The sequence below is a fragment of the Scyliorhinus torazame genome, chromosome 8 (genome assembly GCF_047496885.1).
Source record: "Scyliorhinus torazame isolate Kashiwa2021f chromosome 8, sScyTor2.1, whole genome shotgun sequence".
Classification (NCBI taxonomy): Eukaryota; Metazoa; Chordata; class Chondrichthyes; order Carcharhiniformes; family Scyliorhinidae; genus Scyliorhinus; species Scyliorhinus torazame.
In genome coordinates this window covers 266510272-266535916 of record NC_092714.1, presented here as the reverse complement: position 1 = coordinate 266535916, position 25645 = coordinate 266510272, and the positions used below count along the sequence as shown (strand labels likewise).

General features: G+C 52.8%; 1 pseudogene; it reads left to right on the top strand.

Moving 5' to 3' along the window:
- Positions 1-2599: 2599 nt before the first annotated feature.
- Positions 2600-2755, top strand: LOC140428920 (U2 spliceosomal RNA; annotated as a pseudogene).
- Positions 2756-25645: the final 22890 nt, after the last annotated feature.

The following is a 25645-nucleotide window of genomic DNA, read 5'->3' as shown; positions in this document are numbered from 1 at the left end:
TCAGCGGTACCACCTTGACAGTGCCAGGCTGGCACCCAGGTGGCACTGCCAGAGTACCCAGGTAACACCAGCAGTGTCAGGGCACTACCCTGCGCAAAGGGTATGCAGCTGGAGACTCTGATCCCCTTGGAGACCCCCACAAGTGCCATTCCACCTGGTCCTTGCTTGTGGAGATCAGTAACAAACAGCGCTCACCCAAGGTCCCCGAGGTAGAGGGATGAAATCCCAAAGCCTCAGATACCTCGGGAACTTGCACATTAGAGTGAGGCTTACTGCCTCGCTCTAATATGCAGATTTGCCCAAAACTGATCCCGCCTATTGCGGGCAGGATTCCCCTTGCAACGCCTCGCGAGAGTGCGTTGAATCTCGCGAGGTGTTGTGAGCCGAGTAGATCCCGGGAGCGGGATTTCCCGGCTTTCGCCGGCCACGCTGCACCGCGGCGAGATGCTGTTCCGGTGTGTCCAGAAGGTCACGGCCTGAATCTCAGAATTTATTCAAGGCTGATTTACCTGCTTTTTGACAGACATGGGGAGGCAAGGGTTATGGGGGGGGGGACATGGAGGTGGAGTTGAGGTCAGAGCCAGATTGGACATGGACTTATTGACTGGCGGAGCAGATTTGAAGGGGCCGAATGATCTACTCCTGCTTTTATATTGATAGTTCCATGAGTTTTAATTAAGCTAACAATCCCGATGTGAAACTTTCTGAAAGTCCTTATAAATTACATCCACAGACATTCCCTGTCCGGTGCTTTCGTTAATTGTTCAAAAAATTAATTAGATTGACTGACTCATCCTTCACAAATCCATGTTAACTCTATCTAATCTGGCCAATCACTTTGTCCTTAGTTATAGATTCCAATAATTTGGAATCTATAAATTCCTGGTTTCTTTCTTATCTTTCTTGACTAATGGTTCCTCAGTTTCATTCCCTCTCTTTACCGTTCATCTTCTCGTTTCCTTTGGGCTGAATCAAGATCCCTGGTTAGTGACCCAGTCACCAGAGAGAATGTGGGCAGGATTCTCCCCTACCCGGCGTGGCGGGCGGTCCCGGCGCCGAGGAGTGGCGTGAACCACTCCGGCGTCGGGCCGCCCGGAAGGTGTGGAATCCTCTGCACCTTCAGGGGCTAGGCCGGCACCGGCGGGGTTGGCGCCGCGCCAACCGGCCAGTTGGCGCATGCACGGGAGCGCCAGTGTGTGCTGGCATCATCCCAGCGTATGCGCAGGGGGGGATCATCTCCGCCTCGGCCATCGCGGAGGACCACAGCAGCCGCGCGGAGGAAAAGAGGGCCCCCACAGCACCGACCCGCCCGCAGCCCGATGGACCCCGATCGTGGGCCAGGCCACCGTGGGGGCACCCCCCGGGGCCAGATCCCCCCGCGCCCCCCCGAGGACCCCTTAGGCCGCCCGCACAGCCAGGTCCCGCCGGTAAGTACCAGGTCTAATTTACGCCGGCGGGACGGGCCTAAAACGGTCGGTCCATTGCGGGCTGGAGAATCGCCGGGGGGGGGGGGCGCTGCCAGCGGCCGTTGACCGGCGCGATTCCCGCCCCCGTCAAAACCCCGGCGCCGGAGAATTCGGCAGCTGGCGGGGGCGGGATTCACGCCGCCCTCCGGTGATTCTCTGGCCCGACGGGGGATCGGGGAATCCCGCCCTATAGTTTTTCTTTATCTCTCCATCCTAATTTCTCATCATCTTGAACACCTCTGTTCAGTTACCTCTCAAACTTTGCAAGTCCAAGGAACTTTTCCAACCTCTCCTTGTAACTGAAGTCCCTGGAGACACCCAGGTAAAGCACCACTCTACCCTGTTCTAAGGACTTTACATCTTCCCTGAAATGCGGAGCCCAGAACTGTCCACAATATTCCAACGGAGGCTTAACCAGTGATCTATAAAGTTGCAGTAGCATTTCTTTGCTTTTATATTCTATTTCTTTCTTTATAAACCTAAGTAGCCCATATACTTTTTTAACCACCTTATTGATCTGCCCTGCCGTGTTTGAGGATTTGTGTATATGGACACCAAAGTTTCTTTGCTATTTGAAATTAAAATCGCTTATTGTCACAAGTAGGCTTCAAATGAAGTTACTGTGAAAAGCCCCTAGTCACCATATTCCGGCGCCTGTTCAGGAAGGCTGTACTGGAATTGAACCGTGCTGCTGGCCCGCCTAGGTCTGCTTTAAAAGCCAGCTCTTTAGCCCTGTGCTAAACCAGCCCGGTTTGACATTTTTAGTAACAGCTATAGTCTCCTGTCTTTCCAAAATGCATCATTTCATACTTCTCCACAGTGAGCTCCATCTTCTATGCTTCCGTCCAGTTCACCCTCCTGTCACCCCAAAGTCTCGAACCATCCTCCTCACTCCCCAGTGCCTCTTCCTGCTTTCCAGTCTAGCTTGTTTATAAAAATTAAAAGGACTGGCCCTTGGGGAACAGTGAGAAATGGATCTAAACCTGATGGTGAAGTGCAAAACTAGATACAAATCATTTTCGTGCTCATAGGTTTATTCTCAGAATGTAGCATTACACACACCTGCCTCCCACCTGTCAACACCCACTTGCACATGGCTGGGAAGTTCTCCCCCTGCAGTGGTACCATCATCAATCACTTCTCAGCCTATTGGCTAAGATCAAGTGTAGGATCAAATGTGAGATCAGGTTTACTGCCTGTTCTTGGCAGCTTGAATAATAATCTTTATTAGTGTCACAAGTAGGCTTACATTAACACTGCAATGAAGTTACTGTGAAAAGCCCCTAGTCGCCACATTCCGGCACCTGTTCGGGTACACTGAGGAAGAATTCAGAATGTCCAATTCACCGAACAGCACGTCTTTCAGGACTTGTGGGAGGAAACCGGAGCACCCGGAGGAAACCCACGCAGACACTGGGAGAACGTGCAGACTCCGCACAGACAGTGACCCAAACCGAGAATCGAACCTGGGACCCTGGAGCTGTGAAGCAACCGTGCTAACTGCTGTGCTACCGTGCTGTCCATATCCAATGTGTCTCGAATGAGAAAATGCCTGGATAGCATTTTCGATTGTGTCTCTATTGTGGGGACCATGAATTGGATTGCATTCTGAATTTAAATTGGTTTTTGGAGCAAGCAAGGAGATGGATTAAAGGCTTGCCCCACCCACTCTGCGCATTGGCTTTGGAACTCTGAAAAAGGAACACTTCTTTTCTCAAACAACCAATGGTTCCACCATCTCCTTTTCCCGCAGGACCTCTCGGTTGTTACACGTAGACCACTGCCTGATGGATTTCTGGTCAAAGCTGTTTCTCTGCATCAACTTTTCCCCGAGGTACAGGTGGCACTGACGATCCAACCACTTGGGTGACCACACCCACCCTTCACAACATTGAGATAGGACAGGTAGAACCTCAGCACCTAGAGACACTTGGCGTTTGTGTACCGAGGGTGCAGCCACACACAAAGGTGGCCATCAGGATTAGGGCGATGTTGAGCACATTTTTCGCCCCCCCCTTTTTCTGGAGGTTTTGTACATCATGTCCCTGCGAATGCAGTCTATCTTCGACCTCCAGATGAAGCGGAAAACGGCCTGGGTGATCGCCACAGCGCAGGAGTGATGTTCCAGCAGCCTCTTTTTGGAACATTTCCTCTAAAAGCAGGCACCTCCGGCAGTACAGCACATGCTCAGTACGGCGCTGTAATGTCAGCTCTCTGGAGTGAGATTTGAAAGCACAACGTTCTGACTCGAAGGTGAGAATGGAAGCAACATAGAGCTGAAAATCTGAGTGTTCTGAAGAGGCAGACAGACTCGGAATGTTAGCTCTCTCTCTCTCTCTCTCTCTCTCACACTCTCTCTCTCCACAGACCTGCTGAGTTTTCAAAGGTGATGATGGCAGCCACTGAACCACAATTGTCACTGATGCCTTTTTACTCCAACTGTTTAAGCTTAACCTTAACAATGCAATGAACATAATATTAACAAACACCACTGCCAACAACATCCCAGTCTGAAAATCACTCCACCGCCATCACCTTCTGTCACTAAGCGAATTCCATATCTACTTTCTCACCCTTTGCTCCTTCCTGATTTGTACTAGCGTACCATCCGCATGTTACTGAATTCCACTCAGTTCCACAGGCTTCTGAATAACCCACCTGGGTGGCACTTTGTCAAATGCCTTCCAAAAGTCCATGTATACGACATCCACTACAATACCCTGGTCAACCTTCCAATGTCGCCTCATTGAAGATTTTAATCAAGTTAATCATGTGCAATTTGCCTTTAACAAATTTATGGAGGTCCTCCTCCACCCCCCCTTAAATAAAGGATGGCAGTGAGACAAGTGGGAAGAATTATAGAATTTCCAGTGCAGAAGGAGGCCATTCGGCCCATCGAATCTGCACCGGCTCTTGGAAAGAGCACCCTACCCAAGGTCCACACCTCCACCCGATCCCCATACCCAGTAACCCCACCCAACACTAAGGGCAATTTTGACACTAAGGGCAATTTAGCCTGGCCAATCCACCTAACCTGCACATCTTTGGACTGTGGGAGGAAACCGGAGCGCCCGGAGGAAACCCACGCAGACACGGGGAGAACGTGCAGACTCCGCACAGACAGTGACCCAAGCCGGGAATCGAACCTGGGATCCTGGAGCTGTGAAGCAATTGTGCTAACCACAATGCTACCGTGCTGCCCTAATTCATTGCTCACATTCGATTTGGCCACTGGATTGAAAAATGTGGGAGGAAGTTTTACATTCTCAGTACTGATGTAGCTCACATGCGCAGGCACCAAATGAAATCAACAAAAACTAACACACGGCAAAGGAATAGCCTGCAACTTAGGAAAGCATTATTTTTTTTGTGTCTAACAGAGTCAGAGTTAAGGAAACCTGTCCATTTAAATGATGTTCTTCGCCCATGGGCCCAGTCAGCTTCTAACACAGAGGGACAATAGCAGGAAGGGAGCTGACTGCAAGAACCACTGATCTCTCCCTTTCTCCCTGTTCCCTGCCCCCTCAGTTCCCCGTCGCTGGAAGGCTGAATCACATATTGGGATGACAAAGGGGAAGGAAAAACAATTTGATCACTGGAAGTCAGTTACTCAGCAGAATAGAATCAAGAAGCTGAATTAAAAGGGAATGCCATTTTCAACAGAAACCGCTGGGCGAGAACCCTGTAACATGCCGATGGTACGCTCGTACAAATCAGGTAGGAGCAAAGGGTGAGACATATATTCTTAAACAGGTAAATGGAACAAAGATTCTATCCAAAATAATTTCCTCCCAGCCTGAGTTTGGATTGGATTGAATTTGTTTACTGTCATGTGTACCGAGGTTTATAAACAACAGCCTTAAAGGATAAAACATGGCAAATATTAGTATGTCCTGCAGCGACCCAACACACATCTCCATCACAAGAATTTTCCCACGACCACTACCATCTAGAAGGACGAGAGCAGCAGATACCTGGGAACCCCACCACCTGGAGGTTCCCCTCCAAGACACTCGCTATCTTTTTTTGAACGTAAAGTTAGAGTACCCAATTCTTTTTTTCCCAATTAAGGGGCAATTTACCACGCCCAATCCACCTATCCTGCACATCTTTGGGTTGTGGGGGTGAGACCCACGCAGACACGAGGAGAATGTGCAAACTCCGCATGGACAGTGACCCAGAACCAGGATGGAACCCGGGTCCTCAGCGCCGTGAGGCAGCAGTGCTAACCGCTGCGCCACCGTGCTGCCCCTTACCATACAAATGTATGCATGGTGGATTGGCCACGCTAAATTGCCCCTTGGTTGGAAAAAAATAAAATAATTGGGTACTCTAAATTTATATTTTTTAAAAATTTGTATGGTAACAGGAGGAGACACGGACCCCGGTCCCGCTTCCCGGGCCAGCAGAGACCTGCCCAGATTCTCCATTGGCGGGAGCACTTAGGCTCCAGAAGTGGGACTCCCAGACTAAATTTCTTAATGACTATTGACTGGAAGTGTGAAATGTTCTTTTAGCTGGGGCTGAGGCTGGTTACACCAGCTGGGGCTGGTTTAGCTAGCTGGGGCTGGTTTAGCACAGTGGGCTCAATAGCTGGCTTTTAAAGCAGACCAAGGCAAGTCAGCAGCGTGGGTTCAATTCCCCTACCAGCCTCCCCGAACAGGCACCGGAATGTGGCGACTAGGGGCTTTTCACAGTAACTTCGTCGAAGCCTACTTGTGACAATAAGCGATTTTCATTTTCTATTGTATTGAACCCCTGCATAAATTCAAAGTCATTTATTAGATCACCTTTGAAGGAAAGGAACCCTGGTCTAATAGTGTCAATAGTACATACCCTCTATTAAAGACTAGCAGAAGATACATATTTTATTCATTCATGGGATGGGGAGACATCCAGTTCCGATATTTGTTCAAATCTTTGAGAAACTTTGCCTTTTCAGGGCAACTTTATTTGTTTTCTTTTGATGGAAGCTGCCTGACTCACCAAGTGAGCAGGAGAACGAAAGGATTAGGGTCAGGAATAGACCGACTGTCCCCAACTCCACCAGTCAGTAAGATCTTGGCTAATCTTCTGCCCACTTATCCCATGATCCCCTTAGCTCCCAAAAACTCCATCGATCTCAGTCTTGAATTTACTCAACGCCTGAGCATCCAGTGACCCCCCCCACCCCCCGGGGTACAGAATTCCAAACATTCACCACCCTCTCTGACTGAAAACAATTCTCCTCATCTCAGTCCAACATGGCTGACCTCGCAACACCTGACACCTAGCTCTAACTGCAGCCAAACCTTAACTCCCTGACCAATATTTCTAGCATTTCCGAGTTGTTATCTCAGTCTTTTGCCTTTGTGGCAATGAGGAACTCTCTTCACCGGAAGGCTATGGGCCATTTTGGGGCCTTTTAACTTCGGAAAGATAGCTTTCAGTTGCTGTAGGCTCATGGGGGCCATGGGGCAAAAGCAGGAAAATGGCAGCTGAGGTTCTAGATCAGCCAAGACCTCAGAGAATGTCTTGGAGCTGGCTCAAGGACAGGAATTCCTTGTTTCAAATCCCTCCATGGTCCCGGCCTCTCTATCTCTCACCCCACATCCTCAGGAATCTCTCCGTTCGCCCAACTCTGGCCTCTTGTGCATCCCCGATTTTCATCGCTTCACCATTGTGGATTAAGTAACTTGAGGAAGCAGGCAAAACTTGAACATTAATTTATTTAGTTCTGTGTAAAGGAGCAACTTGCTCCCAGTACAATCCTTGCTGGGAGGACTTCTCAGCCTAGGCCCTGCTTTGGACCAACTTGATATCAGTACATAACAGGGCCCAGGCAGGCCCTATCTGGAGAGCTCATACTCCACGGCTCCCTTGGGGGCATCAATTATGGTTTGCCCGTGGTCCTTGTGGGGGTTATGACAGTGGCTGTGCCTTCGGGTGTCCGGGCCCTAGGCCCTGAAGTTCCTTCTGCAAACTTCTCCTTCTCTCTCCTACTTAATAATAATAATAATAATAATCGCTTATTGTCACAAGTAGGCTGCAATGAAGTTACTGTGAAAAGCCCCTAATTGCCACATTATCCGCCTGTTCGGGGAGGCTGGTACTTCATAGAATTTACAATGCAGAAGGAGGCAATTTGGCCCATCGTGTCTGCACCAGCCCGTACAAAGAACACCCTACTCAAGCCCACGTATCTACCCTGTCCCCGTAACCCAGTAACTCCACTTAACCTTTTTGGACACTAAGGGTAATTTAACATGGCCAATCCACCTAACCTGCACGTCTTTGGACTCTGGGAGGAAACCGGAGCGCCCGGAGGAAACCCACGCACACACGGGGAGAACGTGCAGACTCCGCACAGACAGTGACCCAAGCCGGGAATCGAACCTGGGACCCTGGAGCTGTGAAGCCACGGTGCTAACCACTGTGCTACCGTGCCGCCCAGTACTTCAAGGCACTCCTTAAAACCTGTCACTTTGACCGAGTTTCTCGGCATCGTCTCTCCTAAAATCTCCTTTTGAGGTCCGTTGCTGAATTCTGTCCTTTCCTATGAGTCACTCTGGGACATTTTACTGCAGTCAAGGTGCTATTTGAATGCAAAGCCTTGCGATTAAGAGGCCGAGACCGATTTCTACAGGGGGGCTGCTGGGACCCTGTAAAACCCAACTAAGACGTGACAGCATCATGAAGGCTGAGTGCTGGAAGGAACAACTGCCTTTTCCCTGTCCGACTGTCCATTTCTGTAACAATTTGAAGTCAACTTGTGACAATAAACGATTTTCATTTCATTTTTTTTGTTTCATTGGCATAAACAACAGGTTCGGTGTTTTCTCTCTCTCTCTCTCTCTCTCTCTCCCTCTCTCCCTCTCTCCAAATCAAAGTCTGCCCTCCCCTGTGTCTGGTGATTCGAACGGCTTTGACAGGTCTGGAAGCGAAGGTTTGACTGGTCCCACCTCACTGGGCCATAAAAACACTGCACTCGACTCCAAGGTCATTAAAACACTATTTCAAGGCAAATAGCAGGATTCATCACTCTCCCGGCACCAAGTCCGTTTAGTGCACATTCCGCGCTGTTTGGATTAAACCGTAATTTTATTGTTTCTGCGGTGGCTCCGCACACGTCAAAGGTCGAAGGTTTTGCCCTATCAAATCGAGGGTCTCTGACTCGCCCGACAGGACCCCAGGAGCGGGCGAGCGGAATCACTTGCTGCTTAAAATATCCACAACGGGGCAATGAGCTTCCTTCTCATGGTGAATGCTGGTTGCATAGCAACAGGCAAATTTACAGGCCAGAAGGAGGCCATTAGCCCCGACTCTCCATCTCTTGATCACTGAAGGTTCCACAACCTCAAGGGTTTGATTGAGATAATTATGAAAAAGTTCAAGGAAAGAAAGAGCTTCATTTCATCCCTTCCTTCCAGAATAAAAAAACCTACCTGTGCGGAGGCTCGTGTTGTATATTCTATTCCTCAGATCTATGCTCAGATGACGCTAGATTATGTGTGCAACGTGCTTTATCCACAGTGTTTAAATGTCTGCTCCATGCCTCCAGTTCTTCCTACAATTTGTGCCCTTTCCTCTGAGTCCACACTCAGGCCTGGCCAATCAAGCTCCGCGAGCATCAATGGTAAACAGGGTGGGAGAAAGGAGATGGAGATGGGTGTGGGAGAGGGGGGGACAGGAGCAGGGCACCCATGTGGGGCGAGGACTCTGTGGGGGCGGGAGCATGGGGAGGGGGGGAAAGAGTAGGGGGTGGGGGGAGATGGGGGCCGGTGCGGGGAGGGGGACTGGTGTGGGGGAGGGGCACAGGTATGTTTTGTGGAGAGGAGAGAGGGGTTTGACTCACCTGCTCGCTCTCTGTCAGTTTTCTGATAGACTTCAAAACCTGTCTGATCAGAAAGCACAGCACTAGTTGGATAGCTCTCTCACTCAACCAGCATGAGGGTGATGGGCCAAATGGCCCCCATTGTCGTGATTACCCTGTGGATATCTCACAAACAGAGTGGGATTTCCCAAGCTCCCCACCCCTACCACCTGCCGTATTTCGCGGCCGCCATTGGCCAGTGGCGGGATCTTCCTGTCCTGCTGCTGTCAACAGGCTCTCGCGCAGATCAAACCCGCGGTGGGAAGTCGCCGTCGGCGGGACCAGATGATCACGCCAGCTGGGATGGCCGGAAAATTCCGCCCATTTCTTTGCTAAAGAACAAGAACGAAGAACAAAGAACAATACAGCACAGGAACGGGCCCTTCGGCCCTCCAAGCCTGGACCGGTCATGATACCACCCTTGGCCAAAACCCTCAGCACTTCCTTGTGCCGTGTCCCTCTATACCCATCCTATCCATGTGTTTGTCAAGATGCCTATTGAACACCGATAATGTATCTGATTCCACAACCTCCCCTGGCAACGCGGTCCAGGCACTCACCACCCTCTGCATAAAAAACCTGCCTCGCACATCTCTAAACATTGACCCACGGACCTTAAACCTATGCCCCCTGGCGACTGACCCCTCCACCCTGGGAAAGAGTGCCCGCCCATCCACTCTATCCATGCCCCTCATAATCTTGTAGACCTCTATCAGGTCACCCCTCAACCTCCATCTTTCTGATGAAAACAGTCCGAGTCTATTCAGCTTCTCCACATAGCTAACACCCTCCAGACCAGGCAACATCCTGGGAAACCTCCTCTGCACCCTCTCCAAAGCCTCCACATCCTCTGGTAGTGTGCCAACCAGAATTGTGCGCAATATTCCAAGTGCGGCCGTACCATGGTCCTAGACAACTGCAGCATGACTTGCCAGTTTTTATACTCGATGCCCCGTCCAATGAAGGCAAGCATTCCGTATGCTTTCTTGACTACCTTGTCCACTTGTAATGTCACCTTCAAAGATCTGTGGCCCTGCACGGCCAGATCTCTCTGACTTTCTATATTCCTAAGAGTTTTGCCACTTACGGTATAGGTCAAGGTCTTGGAGTGGGTACAGAGATTGACGGCTTTTTGGGGGGGTGGAGAATAGCGGAACCGATACCAGTTTTGTGCGGGAAACGGATTCTCCGCCCCGTCGGCGAACGCGGTTTCGCCGTCAGGGTGCGAAGAATCCAGCTCCCGCCAAATCCCTGAGGCACCATGACATGCCGATAGGCTCAAGGATAATGGGTTTCAATTAATGATCTTAACTAACCTTCTGCCAACAGTGGACAGGAACCTCGCATCAGTCCCTCAAACACTCCAACCTCGCCTCAATCCCTCCCACCCTCAAACTTAATCAGAGAGGAGATTTTGTGGCCAGGGCCCATCCCACAAGTAAGTAAACACGGCTACCACAACAGGCTGCAATGTGTGTGTGAGGGTGTGTGTGTGAGGGTGAGTGTGTGACGGTGTGTGTGTCAGTGAAGGTGTGTGTATAAGGATGTGTGTATGAGGATGTGTGTGTCAGGGTGTGTGTGAGGATGTGTGTGAGTGTGTGAGGGTGTGTGTGAGGGTGTGTATGAGTGAGGGTGTGTGAGGGAGTATGTGTGAGAGTGTGTGTGTGTGAGGGTGTGTGTGAGGGTGAATATGTGTGAGGGTGTGTGAATGAGGGTGTGTGTGTGACGGTGTGTGTGTGAGGGTGTGTGCGTGACGGTGTGTGTGTGAGGGTGTGTGTGTGAGGGTGTGTGAATGAGGGTGTGTGTGTGACGGTGTGTGTGTGAGGGTGTGTGTGTGTTTGTGTGAGGGTGTGTTTGAGGGTGTGTATGAGTGAGGGTGTGTGAGTGAGTATGTGTGAGAGTGTGCGTGTGAGGTTGCGTGTGTGAGGGTGAATATGTGTGAGGGTGTGTGAATGGGGGGGTGTGTGTGACGGTGTGTGTGTGACGGTGTGTGTGTGAGGGTGTGTGTTAGTGAGGGTGTGTGTATGAGTGTGTGTGTGTGTTTGTGTGAGGGTGTGTTTGAGGGTGTGTATGAGTGAGGGTGAGTGAGGGAGTATGTGTGAGTGTGTGAGAGGTTGTGTGAAGAAGTATGTTTGCGGATGTATGTGTGTGAGGTAGTGCGTGAAGGCATGTGTAAATATTTATGTGTGAGGGTGTGTGTCTGCATGTGAGTGTATATCTGCAGGTGAGGTTTTGTGTGGGAGGGTGTGTGTGTGAGGAAGTATGGGTGAGGGTGTATGTGTGAGGGTCTGTGTGAGGGTGTGTGTGTGTGAGAGTGTGTGTATGAGAATGTGTGTGAGGGCATGTGTATGAGTGAGGGTGTGTGAGGGTGTATGTGTGAGTGTGTGTGTGTGAGTGTGTGTGTGTGAGGGTGTGTGTGAGGGTGTGTATGAGTGAGGGTGTGTGAGGGTGTATGTGTGAGTGTGTGTGTGTGAGGGCATGTGTGTGAGGGTGTGTGAGGAAGTAAGTGTGAGGGTGTATGCGTGCGAGAGTGTGTGTGTGAGGTAGTGTAAATGTTTATGTGTGAGGGGTGTGTCTGCATGTGAGTGTATATCTGCAGCTGTGGTTTTGTGTGCCTGTGTTTGTGGGTCTGTGCATATGAGGGTGTGTCTATATGCATGTCTATGTGGTTTTTTTATTTGGTCCGGGTCCACAGAGCGTGACTCTGGGTCTCTGGAGTTTGCATATTCTCCCCATGTTTGCGGGGGTCTCACCCCCACAACCCAAAGATGTGCGAGGGTAGGTGGATTGGCCATGCTAAATTGCCCCTTAATTGGAAAAAATGAATTGGGTACACTAACTTTATTTTGAAAAGAGCGTGTTTGGAAGTGTGTCAATGTGTGTGCCTGTGAGTAGGAGAAGGTGTGTTTGTGAGCGTGTGTGTGTGTGTGTGAGAGTGTGTCTGTGTGTGTGAGGGTGTGTGTGTGTGTGTGTGTGAAGGTGTGTGTGTGTGTGTGTGAGGGTGCGTGTGTGTGTGAGGGAGTGTATCTTATGTGTGAGAGTGTGTGTGCGTGAGGGAGTGTGTGTGTGAGGGAGTACGTGTGTGTGTGTGTGTGCGAGGGAGAGAGTGTGTGTGTGTGTGTGAGTGTGCGTCAGGGAGTGTGTTTGTGTGTGTCAGGGAGTTTGTGTGTGAGTATGTGTGAGGGAGTGAGTATGTGTGTGAGGGAGTGTGTGTGTGTATATGAGGGACTCTGTGTGTGAGGGAGTGTGTGTGTGAGGGAGTGTGCGTGAGGGAGTGTGTCTGGGTGTGTGTCTGTTTATGTGTGTGTGAAAGGGACTGTGTGTGTGAGGGATTGTGTGTCTGTGTGAAGGAGTATATGTGTGTGTGCGTGTGTGTATGTGACAGTGTGTGTGTGTGTATGTGACAGTGTGTGTGTGTGTGTATGTGACAGTGTGTGTGTGTATGAGGTAGCGTGTATGTGCGAGGGAGTGTGTGTGTGGTGAAACCACTGTGTTGTATTGTGCTGCCACATATTACGTGTTGTACCGTATTGCCACTATATTACATGTTGTACGGTTTTGCCTCTGCCCGTGGCTCCTCCCCCTAGGGCCTGGGTATATAGGTTGCCGACCTCTCACACTGTCTCATTCTGGGGCACAGTGCCAGTTCTGTTATAAGTCAATTAAAGCCATAGTTAATTCACTCTGCGTTCTCCGTCTTGATTGATGGCATATCAATTTAATTGACTTACATTAAATCAAAGAGCTGTTTAACATGGATCCGGATTTCAAACCGGACCTCCTGCAGATAGACCCCCAATCAGGCGACGCCGATGTCATCTCCGCACACTGGCTATGCTGTCTAGAATCCTTCATTAATTCTGCCGCCGTCCATAAGTTTTGCATGACATAAGTTTTGCATGAAGGAGAAAGTATTAAGCTGGGCCAAGCAGGAGCGTGAGGTGCTGTGGGATGGTACTGCAGTTCGGATCTACCAGGACTTGACGGTGGAGTTGGCAAAAAGACGAGCGGCGTTTGTGCGAGTGAAGGCGGCTTTGTACAAGAAGGGGGTGCGATTTGGTGTGGTGTACCCGGCGAAGTTGAGAGTAACATATAACGCCAAAGACTTTTATTTTGAGACAGCGGAGGCGGCTGAGGCGTTCGTGAGGGCAGAAGGCTTGGGACAGACGTGAAGAGCGGAACTGGAAGAGAGAATGTGGACTGTGTTTGAGCGGGTGGAAAATGTACAAATGTTACAACTTTCTTTTTACTGATTTGTATTGAAATTTACTTCTCTTTGCATTGTTACAGAGTTCAAGTTAATGGCGTTCTGTGTTGCGACTGTTAAATGTTATGTTAGTGAATTGTAGGGGTTGGATTGTTGGGTTTGTTTTGGTGTTTCTTTCTCTGGGACTGGGTGGAAGGGGGCGAGAGGTCTTGGCGGGGGGAGCCACCCGCGCTAGCTAACTAAAGTCAGTTAGTGAACGGGGGTGAGGTGAGAGGAGGACTGCGGACGTTGGAGCCTGGATAGCAGGCTTCAATGGGCCTACGAGGCGAGCAAGAGGGGGTGGAGGGATGGATGTTGGGGGATGTTTTTGTAGGTGGGGTTCTTGGGGGGGGGGGGAAGGGGTTCGATGTTAACAATGGACAGGGGCGGGTCAGGCTTATGGGGCAGGGCCCGGTGGTATGGTGACGGTGGATAAGAAAGGTGGGGGGGGATGAGAGACCCCCAGTAAGGATAATCACGTGGAACGTGAGAGGGCTAGGAGGTCCGGTCAAGAGGTCAAGGGTTCTTGCACATCTTAAAAGTTTGAAAGCCGATGTAGCAATGCTGCAGGAGACTCACTTGAGGGTGAAGGACCAGGTGAGACTTAAAAAGGGCTGGGTTAGCCAAGTGTTTCACTCCGGATTTGATGGAAGGGCTCGAGGGGTAGCGGTGCTGGTCAGCAAAAGGGTACGCTTCCAGATGGAGAAGGTGGTGGCAGATCAGGGGGGTAGATATGTGATTGTGACAGGGGCATTGGAGGGGAGATTAGTGGCGCTGTTAAGTGTATACGGTCCCAATTGGGACGATGTGGGATTCGCGAGGAAGGTGTTTGGGGATATTCCCGACTTGGACACGCATGAGCTGATTGTGGGTGGGGACTGGAACTTGGTGCAGGAGCCAAGGTTGGACAGATCACGGCCGCGCTCGCTGGTCCCATCAGGCGGGGTCGAAGGCGCTGGCTGGGCTAATGGTGGAAATGGGAGGGGTGGACCCTTGGAGGTTCCTGCACCCAAGGGAACGGGAGTATTCGTTTTTCTCAGCGGTCTATAAGGTATACTCGCGGATCGACTTTTTTGTGGTGGGGAAGGCTTTGCTGGCTGGAGTCAAGGGGTCGGAATACTCTGCAGTTGCAGTGTCAGATCACGCTCCACATTGGGTGGATATGGTGCTAGAGAAGGGGGCAGCGCAGAGACCGGGGTGGAAACTGGATGTGGGGCTTTTGGGGAACCAAGTGTTCTGTGAGAAAATTGAAAAGGTAATTAAGATACCTAAAAAGGTAGGTTTCAATTGTACGGGTACGGTGTCTGGGAGGCTCTAAAGGCGGTGGTGAGAGGTAAGGTAATTTAGTAATTTAGTTTCAGGCCAGGGTGGATAAAGAGGAGAGGTTGGAGCGGCAGAGGGTAATAGATGAGATGTTGGAAGTAGATAGGAGGTATGCAGAGGATGGGGACCCAGCAAAGCTGGAAAAGAGGAAGGAACTACAGGCGAGCTTCGACCGACTGTCCACCAGGAAGGCGGTGGGCCAACTGAGACGAGCAAGGGGCGCAGTTTATGAACATGGAGATAAGGCATGTTAGTATGTTAGCAGGTCAGCTCTGGAGGGAGGCAGCAGCAAGGGAAATTCTTCAGGTGAAGGATAGGGCAGGGAAGTTGGTGGTGGCTCCAGTGCTGATTAACAAGGTTTTTGAGGAGTTTTATGAGAGGTTGTACAAGTCAGAGCCACTCGGGGGAGACCGTGAGATGCAGGAATTTTTAGATGGGTTGGAGTACCCAAGGCTAGGGGAGGGGGACAGGGCTACATTAGAAGGAGCAATAGTGGAGCAGGAGATAAAGGATGCGATTGGGAGGATGCAGTCGGGGAAGGTGGCAGGGCCGGATGGGTTTCCGGTAGAATATTATAAAAAATTTAAGGATAGTTTGGCACCCCTGATGGTGGGGATGTTTGAGGAGGCGATAGGGAAGGGGGTGTTGCCGCAAACCTTGGGGCAGGCATCGATTTACCCGTTACTAAAAAAAGATAAGGATCCGACGGAGTGTGGGTCGTATCGGCCCATATCACTTCTGAATGTGGACGTAAAAGTGTTGGCGAAGGTACTGGCGGGTAGGCTGGAGGAGTGTCTCCCGAAGGTGATAGGGGAGGATCAGACGGGGTTCGTGAAAGGGAGGCAGCTGTTTTCGAACATTAGGAGGGTTTTGAACGTTGTTATGGCACCGGCGGAAAGAAAGGAAACAGAGGTAGTTGTGGCATTGGACGCCGAGAAGGCGTTTGATCGGGTAGAATGGGGGTACCTGATGGCAGTGCTGGAGCGGTTTGGGATTGGACCAAGGATTGTGAACTGGGTAAAGCTATATCAGGAACCGAAGGCGAGTGTCCGCACAAATAATATCAGTTCCAGATATTTCTCTCTCCACCGTGAGACGAGACAGGGATGTCCTATGTCCCCTCTGCTGTTTGCACTTGCGATTGAGCCGCTGGCCATCGCATTGAGAAGTTCGGGAGCATGGAAAGGAATAGTGCGGGGGGGGGGGAATAGTCCTTATATGCCGACGACTTGCTGCTGTATCTGTCGGAGCCGAGTGCGGCGATAGGAGGAATATTGGAGCTACTGCGGGTATTTGGGTCTTTCTCGGGGTACAAGTTGAACCTGGACAAGAGTGAGTACTTTGTGGTGTCTCGGCCGGGGGTGGGGGCAGGGGTGGGGGGGCTGCCATTCCGTAGAGCAGGGACTCATTTTAGGTATCTGGGGGAGCAGGTTGCCCGGGAGTGGGGGAGGCTTCGCAGGTACAACATCACTAGTTTGGTGGGGAGAGTGAAAGCCGATCTGGCAAGGTGGGACGGCCTTCCTCGGTCACTGGCAGGTCGGGTACAGGCGGTTAAAATGAATGTGTTGCCGCGATTCCTGTTTATTTTTCAATGCCGACCGATTTTCCTGCCAAAGTCTTTTTTCAGGGAGATTGAGGGAAGGATTACCTCATTCATATGGGGAGGGAAGGTGGCCAGAGTGAGAAAGGTGCTGCTACAGAGGGGAAGGCAGGCAGGGGGTTTGGGTCTCCCGAACCTGTTGTACTACTACTGGGCGGCGAATGTGGAGAAAGTGCGGAGCTGGGTCAGAGGGGTGGATTCTCAGTGGGTCAGAATGGAGGCGAGTTTGTGCAGGGGGTCGGGGCTGAAGGCACTTGCAACAGCGCCGCTCCCGATAGCTCCGGGGAAATATTCAGGGAGTCCGGTAATAATAGCTTCATTGAAAATCTGGAGGCAGTTTCGCCAACACTTCAGGTTGGGTTTAGGGTCAAGGGAAGTGCCAATTCGGGGGAACCACAGATTTGAGCAGGGAGGTGGGATGGAAGTTTTCGGAAATGGGCAGAGAAGGGGATTAAGACGCTAAAAGATTTGTTTCTTCGGGGTCGGTTTGCAGGATTGAGGGAGCTGGAAGCGAAGTATGGGCTAGAGCAGGGAGAAGGGTTTAGATCCATGCAGGTTCAGGATTTTGCCAGGAAGGAGATACAGAGCTTCCCGGAGGAACTGGCCTCCACATTGCTGGAGGAGGTGTTGACGACAAAGGGACTGGAGAAGGGGGCAGTGTCAGCAGTGTACGGAGCTATTCTGGAAGAGGATAAGGCACCACTGGAAGGGATCAAAGCAAAGTGGGAGGAAGAGTTGGGAGAGGTTATAGAGGAGGGGTTCTGGTGTGAGTTGCTCCGGAGACTGAATGCCTACACCTCATGTGCGAGGTTGGGGCTGATACAGCTGAAGGTGGTATATAGAGCGCACCTCACGAGGGCGAGGATGAGCCGATTTTTTGAAGGAGTAGAGGATGTGTGTGGCTTGGGGGGGGGGGGGGGGGGGGGGTGGAGGGGGGCCTGTGAATCGCGTTCATATGTTTTGGTCCTGTCCAAAGCTAGGGGAGTACTGGAAGGAGGTGTTTAGGGTAATTTCCAAGATGGTGCGTGTGAAACTGGACCCGGGTCCCCAGGAGGCCGTATTCGGGGTGTCGGACCAGCCAGAGTTGGAAACGGGAGCGGAGGCAGATATCATAGCCTTCGCCTCGCTGATCGCCCGAAGGCGGATCCTGCTGGGATGGAGAGCAGCCTCTCCACCCAGTGCCCTGGCGTGGCGGGGGGACCTGTTGGAATACTTGACCCTTGAGAAGGTTAAGTTCGAACTGAGGGGAAGCTCGGAGGGGTTCTACAAGTCATGGGCACTATTTATTATGCACTTTCAAGAACTGGATAACATCGAACATTAGTTGGGGGGGGGGGGGCTGTGTAGATTAAGGGTGACTATGGGTAATCCCTGATTCCTTTTTGTCATTTGTTTATGTAAACATGTGGGTTGAGGTTTGGGGGTTGGTGGGTAGATGGGATCGTTGTTATTATGGGGACTGACATATCTTGCTGATTATTGTTTATTGTTGATGGGTGTAAATGTGGGAGAAAATGTGAAAAAGGAGGAGAATAAAAATATTTTAAAACATTTTTTAAAATTCTGCCGCTGTCGCCGTCTCCGAGGAACACGAGCTGCGAGTCCTCACCTCCCGGGCCAGCCCGCAAATATTTCTCATCTTCCGGGATGCGACCTCTTTGATGAAGACATTACTCTCTTGAAAGGACGGTATGTGCGGCGGATTAACGGGCTGTTCGCCAGGCACCTCCTCGCCAAGCGGCGTCAGCGCCCTGGAGAGTCGCTGGCAGAATTTCTGCCTGTTTTGCGGGTGCTCGGCGGGGCCTGTAACTGCGAGGCGGTGTCGGCTGCTAAGCACCCCGAACCCCTGATCCGGGACGCGTATGCTGCCGGCATTGACTCACACTGCATTCGCCAGCACCTGCTAGAGAGGGAGACACTCGACCTCCGGGAAGCGGTGCAGCTTGCTGAATCGCTGGAGGTGGCCTTCCGTGACATGGGGGCCTATGCCTCCGACCACGCAGCACCCTTGGGGACGCAGGTGCCGCCATCTTCGACGTCACCCACCACGTGCGATCCGCCTGGATCCGCCATCTTCGACGTCACCCACCACGTGCGATCCGCCTGGATCCGCCATCTTCGACGTCACCCACCACGTGCGACCTGCGGGGGCCGCCATCTACGACGCCATTTTCGAAGTCCACCGCCACCTCCCGGAACCCCGGCTCGCCCGTGCGTCAGCTGGCCTCCGCTACTCTCGACCGCCCGCCCGCCGTCCGAAGCCCGCCCGCCGTCCGAAGCCAGCCCGCCGTCCGGTGGCCGCCTCCATCACCCTAGACCAGTCTCGGCCTCGCAGCCTCGCTAAATCTACAATGGCGGCCACGAGACGGCCTGCCTTTTTGACTCCGGGAGCACAGACAGCTTCATACACCCAGAGTACGGCGCTACTCCCTTCCCGTTTAACCGCAGTCCAGAAAATCTGCCTGGCCTCTGGGTCGCATACCGTGCAAATCCATGGGTACTGTGTTGTGACCCTCACGGTACGGGGCGTATCTTTCAAAAATGTTAAGCTCTTTGTCCTCCCACACCTCTGCGCGGCAATTCTTCTGGGTCTCGACTTCCAGTGCAACCTCCAGAGTATCACCCTGAAGTTCGATGGACCCCTGCCCCCTCTCACCGTCTGTAGCCTCTCGACCCTTAGGGTCACCCCTCCCTCGCTCTTCGCCAACCTCACCCCAGACTATAAGCCCGTCGCCACTAGGAGCAGACGATACAGTGCTTGGGACATGACCTTCATCAAGTCGGAGGTTCAGCGACTCCTGTGAGAAGGGATCATGGAGGCCAGTAACAGCCCCTGGAGAGCTCAAGTGGTGGTCGTCAAGACTGGGGAGAAGCACCGGTTGGTCATCGACTACAGTCAGACCATCAACTGGTACACGCTGCTCGATGCGTACCCCCTTACCAGCCTATCTGACATGGTCAATCAGATTCTCCACCGTGGACCTGGAGTCCGCGAACCACCAGTTCCCTCTCCGCCCGGGGGACCGCCAGGACACTGCCTTCGAGGCAGCTGGCCGCCTCTATCACTTTCTCCAGGTTCCCATCGGCGCCACCAGCGAGCGATGGGCCGAATGGTGGACCAGTACCGGCTACGGGCTACATACCCGTACTTAGATAATGTCACCATCTGCGGCCATGATCATCAGGACCACAACGCTAACCTCAAGAAATTCCTCCACCCTGCCCAGCTCCTTAACCTGACCTACAACAAGGAGAAGTGCGTTTTCCGCACTACCCGACTGGCCATCCTCGGCTATGTCGTGGAAAACGGAGTCCTAGGGCCCGACCCCGACCGCATGTGCCCCTCACAGAACTTCCCCTTCCCCACAGCCTCAAGGTCCTCAAACGATGCTTGGGGCTGTTCTCCCACTATGCCCAGTGGGTCCCCAACGATGCGGACAAAGCCCACCCACCAATGAAAACCGCTACATTTCCCCTGACGGCTGGGGCCCGCTCGGCCTTCAGCCGCATCAAGGCCGATATCACTAAGGCCACAATGCACGCGGTGGACGAGTCCGTCCCCTTCCAGGTAGAGAGCGATGCGTCAGATGTCGCCCTGGCTGCCACACTCAATCAGGTGGGCAGGCCCGTAGCCTTCTTCTCTAGAACCCTCCTCGCTTCCGAGATCCGAAACTCCTCGGTCGAGAAGGAAGCACAAGCCATAGTGGAAGCCGTGTGGCACTGGAGGCACTACCTAGCCGGTAGGAGGTTCACCCTCGTCACCGACCAGCGGTCGGTCGCCTTTATGTTCGACAACGCACCACGGGGCAAAATTAAAAATGACAAAATCTTGAGGTGGAGGATCGAACTCTCCACCTACAGCTGTGATATCGTGTATCGTCCTGGGCAGCTCAATGAGCCCCCAGATGCCCTTTCCCACGGTACTTGTGCCGGCGCACAAGTGGACCGACTGCGGGCCCTCCACAATAGCGTTTGTCACCCGGGGGTCACCTGGCTTTTCCATAATATCAAGGCCCGCAACCTGCCTTACTCCATCGAGGAGGTCAGGACCATGACCAGGGACTGCCAGGTCTGCAAACCGTACTTCTGTCGGCTGGATAGAGCATGCCTGGTAAGGGCCTCACACCTCTTTGAATGCCTCAGCATTGATTTCAAAGGGCCCCTCCCCTCCACTAACCGTAACGTGTACTTCCTCAACATCCTTGACGAGTACTCACGCTTCCCTTTCGCCATCCCATGCCCTGACATGACCTCTGCCACAGTCATCAAGGCCCTGCACAGTCTCTTCACCTTGTTCGGTTTCCCCACTTACATCCATAGTGATCGGGGTTCCTCCTTCATGAGTGATGAGCTGCGTCAGTTCCTGCTTAGCAAGGGCATCGCCTCAAGCAAGACGACCAGCTACAACCCCCGGGGAAACGGACAGGTGGAGAGGGAGAACGCGACGGTCTGGAAGGCCGTCCTTCTTGCCCTACGGTCTAGAGGTCTCCCAGTCTCCCGCTGGCAGGAGGTCCTTCCCAATACGCTCCAATCAATCCGGTCGCTTCTCTGCACCGCTGCTAATGTAACTCCCCACGAGAGGATGTTTGCCTTCCCCAGAAGGTCCACCTCAGGGGTCTCGCTCCCGACCTGGCTGACGGTTCTAGGGCCCGTCCTCCTCCGATGACATGTGAGGACTCATAAGTCGGATCCTCTGGTCGAGAGGGTCCTTCTCCTCCATGCAAATCCCCAGTACGCCTACGTGGCTCACCATGACGGGCGGGAGGACACAGTCTCCCTTCGGGATTTGGCACCCACAGGTTCCCCAGCGACTGTCACCGGCACTCCCGACTCTGTTCTTCCCCTCTCCACTACTACTCGACCCGACCCTATACCCCCTTCCCCCATTGCTGCCCACCCGTCTGGGAACACAGAAGCTGTCTTGTTCCCGGACACAACGGCCTCAACGCTTCAGCCGACTACAATACCCACACCACTGCCAGAACTGAGGCGGTCACAGCGGACAATCAAAGCCCCCGTCAGGCTCAATCTCTGACGCAACTTGTTCACTTCACCCCCGCTGGACGTTTTTTTAAACAGGGGGTGAATGTGGTGAAACCACTGTGTTGTATTGTGCTGCCACAGTATTACGTGTTGAACAGTATTGCCACTATATTACATGTTGTACGGTTTTGGCTCTGCCCGTGGCTCCTCCCCCTAGGGCCTGGGTATATAGGCTGCCGACCTTTCACACTGTCTCATTCTGGGGCATGCTGCCAGTTCTGTTGTAAGTCAATTAAAGCCATAGTTAATTCACTCTGCGTTCTCCGTCTTGATTGATGGGATATCAGTGTTGTATGATGGAGTGTGTGTTTGCGGAAGTGTGTGTGTGAGGAAATGTGTGTGCGTGTGCGTGTGGGAGTATGTATGTGTGAGGGAGGATGTGTGTGTGTGAGGGAATGTGTGTGTGTGTGAGGGAGTATGTATGTGTGAGGGAGGATGTGTGTGTGTGAGGGAGGATGTGTGTGTGTGAGGGAATGTGTGTGTGTGTGAGGGAGTATGTATGTGTGAGGGAGGATGTGTGTGTGTGAGGGAGGATGTGTGTGTGTGAGGGAATGTGTGTGTGTGAGGGAATGTGTGTGTGTGAGGGAGTATGTATGAAGGAGCGTGTGTCTGTGTGTGTATAGTTGTGTGAGGGAGTATGTATGTGTGTGAGGGAGAGTATGTGCGTTGTGTGTGTGAGGGAGTATGTGTGTGAGGGAGTGTGTGCGTGAGAGGGAGTGTTTGTGTGGGTGTGAGGGGGGAGTTTGTGTGTGAGTGAGAGAGAGAGTATGTGAGTCAGGGAGTGTGTGTCTGTGTGTATGAGAGAGTGTGTGTGTGAGGGAGTATGTGAGGGAGTGTGTGAGGGAGTGTGTGAGGGAATGTGAGTGAGAGAGAGAGTATGTGAGTGAGGGAGTGTGTGTCTGTGTGTGTCAGAGAGAGTGTGTGTGTGAGGGAGTGTGTGAGGGAGTGTGTGTGAGGGAGTATGTGTGAGGGAGTGAGTGAGGGAGTGTGTGTGAGGGAGTATGTGTGACGGAGTATGTGTGAGGGAGTGTGTGAGGGAGTGTGTGAGGGTGTGTGTGAGGGAGTGTGTGTGAGGGAGTGTGTGAGGGAGTATGTGAGTGAGGGAGTGTGTGTCTGTGTGTGTCAGAGAGAGTGTGTGTGTGAGGGAGTGTGTGTGAGGGAGTGTGAGTGTGAGGGAGTGTGTGTGTGAGGGAGTGTGTGTGAGGGAGTGTGTGTGAGGGAGTGTGTGTCTGTGTGTGTCAGAGAGTGTGTGTGAGGGAGTGTGTGTGAGGGAGTGAGTGAGGGAGTGTGTGTGGGGGAGTATGTGTGTGAGAGAGAGAGTATGTGAGTGAGGGAGTGTGTGTCTGAGTGTGTCAGAGAGTGTGTGTGTGAGGGAGTGTGTGTGAGGGAGTATGTGTGAGGGAGTGTGAGTGTGAGAGAGAGAGTATGTGAGTGAGGGAGTGTGTGTCTGTGTGTGTGAGGGAGTGTGTGTGAGGGAGTGTGTGTGAGGGAGTGTGTCAGAGAGTGTGTGTGTGAAGGAGTGTGTGTGAGGGAGTGTGTCAGAGAGTGTGTGTGTGAGGGAGTGTGTGTGAGGGAGTGTGTCAGAGAGTGTGTGTGTGAGGGAGTGTGTGTGAGGGAGTGTGTGTCTGTGTGTGTCAGAGAGTGTGTGTGTGAGGGAGTGTGTGTGAGGGAGTGTGAGTGTGAGACAGAGAGTATGTGAGTGAGGGAGTGTGTGTCTGAGTGTGTCAGAGAGTGTGTGTGTGAGGGAGTGTGTGTGAGGGAGTGTGTGTGAGGGAGTATGTGTGAGGGAGTGTGAGTGTGAGAGAGAGAGTATGTGAGTGAGGGAGTGTGTGTCTGTGTGTGTGAGGGAGTGTGTGTGAGGGAGTGTGTGTGAGGGAGTGTGTCAGAGAGTGTGTGTGTGAAGGAGTGTGTGTGAGGGAGTGTGTCAGAGAGTGTGTCAGAGAGTGTGTGTGTGAGGGAGTGTGTGTGAGGGAGTGTGTCAGAGAGTGTGTCAGAGAGTGTGTGTGTGAGGGAGTGTGTGTGAGGGAGTGTGTCAGAGAGTGTGTGTGTGAGGGAGTGTGTGTGAGGGAGTGTGTCAGAGAGTGTGTGTGTGAGGGAGTGTGTGAGGGAGTGTGTAATGGATTGTGCTTTATTACTTGTATCTGAATTGGTTGTTTAATTGTATTGGCACAGTGGGTGTAATAACCGTCACCAGACCCACGGGGAAGGCCCGATTAATCTCACCCTGGGACCCCTGGGATACGAGCTCCTGGCTGAGGGGAGGAGCCTATCTGCTGAGCTGATGGAATCAACCCTTAAAAGCCGGCCCAGCTTGGGACCGGCATGATCGGTATCCCGGGTGGGACCTGAGAGCTTTTATTTCGGTTCGGAATAAACCTCCATTTTGAATCACCCTCTCGGATCTCCTGAGCTTTATGGGGGGTATTAATTAGGCTGAAACTATAATTGGTGCATAATGATGCACCGTCAATTACCACGAGACGAGAATGGTGGAACAATCGAGGCTTTATTGAACACGCATAATGGGCGGGATTCTCCGTAATCGGCGCGATGTCCCCCGACCGGCGCCAAAAACGGCGCGAATCAGTCGGGCATCGCGCCGCCCCAAAGGTGCGGAATTCTCCGCATCTTGAGCGGCCGAGCCCTAACCTTGAGGGGCTAGGCCCGCGCCGGACTGATTTCCTCCCCGCCAGCTGGTGGGAAAGGCCTTTGGTGCCCCGCCAGCTGGCGCGGAAATGACATCTCCGGGCGGCGCATGCGCGAGGGCGTCAGCGGCCGCTCACGGCATCCCCGCGCATGCGCAGTGGGGGGGGTCTCTTCCGCCTCCGCCATGGTGGAGACCGTGGCGAAGGCGGAAGGAAAAGAGTGCCCCCACGGCACAGGCCCGCCCGCGGATCGGTGGCCCCGATCGCGGGCCAGGCTACCGTGGGGGCACCCCCCGGGGCCAGATCCCCCCGCACCCCCCCCCCCCCCCCCCAGGACCCCGGAGCCCGCCCGCGCCGCCTTGTCCCGCCGGTAAGAGAGGTGGTTTAATCCACGCCGGCGGGACAGGCATTCCAGCAGCGGGACTTCGGCCCATCCGGTGCCGGAGAATTCAGCAACCGGCGGGGGCGGGATTCACGCCAGCCCCCGGCGATTCTCCGACCCGGCGGGGGGTCGGAGAATCCCGCCCCATATGTATGGTGTACCTTTTCTCACCTCCCTCACTGTCTGGTCATGTGAATTTTAACAGGTGTGATCATTGCTCGCATTCAGAGAGAGACTTGATTGTGATCTGCCCCTGGCCAAATAGTTGCTGGGTTCACAATTTAAAAATGAGTTGATCGAACATTAAGGGCGATTCTGTGATCCTGCAGCGAAGTGTTGACGCCGTCGGAAACACCGCCACGTTTCCCGACGGCATCAACACGGCCTCAGGATCAGCAATTCTGACCCCCCTACACACACGGCACTGGAGCGACCCACGGCACTCAACCTGCTGGTCCCGGCGCCGCGAGGTCCGCCCATGCGCTGTGGCCCCCTCCTCCGCACCGGCCCCGACGCAACATGGCGCTGGGCCGCAGGGTCCGCCGCGGAAGAAAGGAGGCCCCCAGCCCGAGAGGCCGGCCCGCCGATCGGTGGGCCCCGATCGCGGGTCAGGCCACAACGGAGCACCCCCCCCCCCCCCCCACCGGGGTCGGACAGGGCCGTGAATCGACGGGGGGCAGGGCCGTGTAGAGCGGTCCCCGACCGGCGCCAATGCGGTCGATTCTCCGCTCTGTGTGGAACACCTTTGCCTCCAGGACAGAAAACTGGACGAGAAAATCTCCCTCCATGGATATGTTTCGAAAATGAGAAAACATTAGAAAATCGTGCAGAGGGAGCGAGGTGAGTTATTTAAAGCTATGAAGTGGTGCTCTGGTGCCCTCTGCTGCTGAAAAGAGTAAGTGCAGGTGAAACTCTACAAGGAGGATAAATAATTCATACTGCATCTCTGCCAGATGTGGCAGCATCTGCAGACGGAGAAATGGAGTTAACCTTTCAAATCCAACGTGACTTCTTCGGAATGGAGGAGAGGCAGAAATGTGATGGATTTTATGTTGTTGAAAATGGGGGAGGGTCAGATGGAGCAAAAC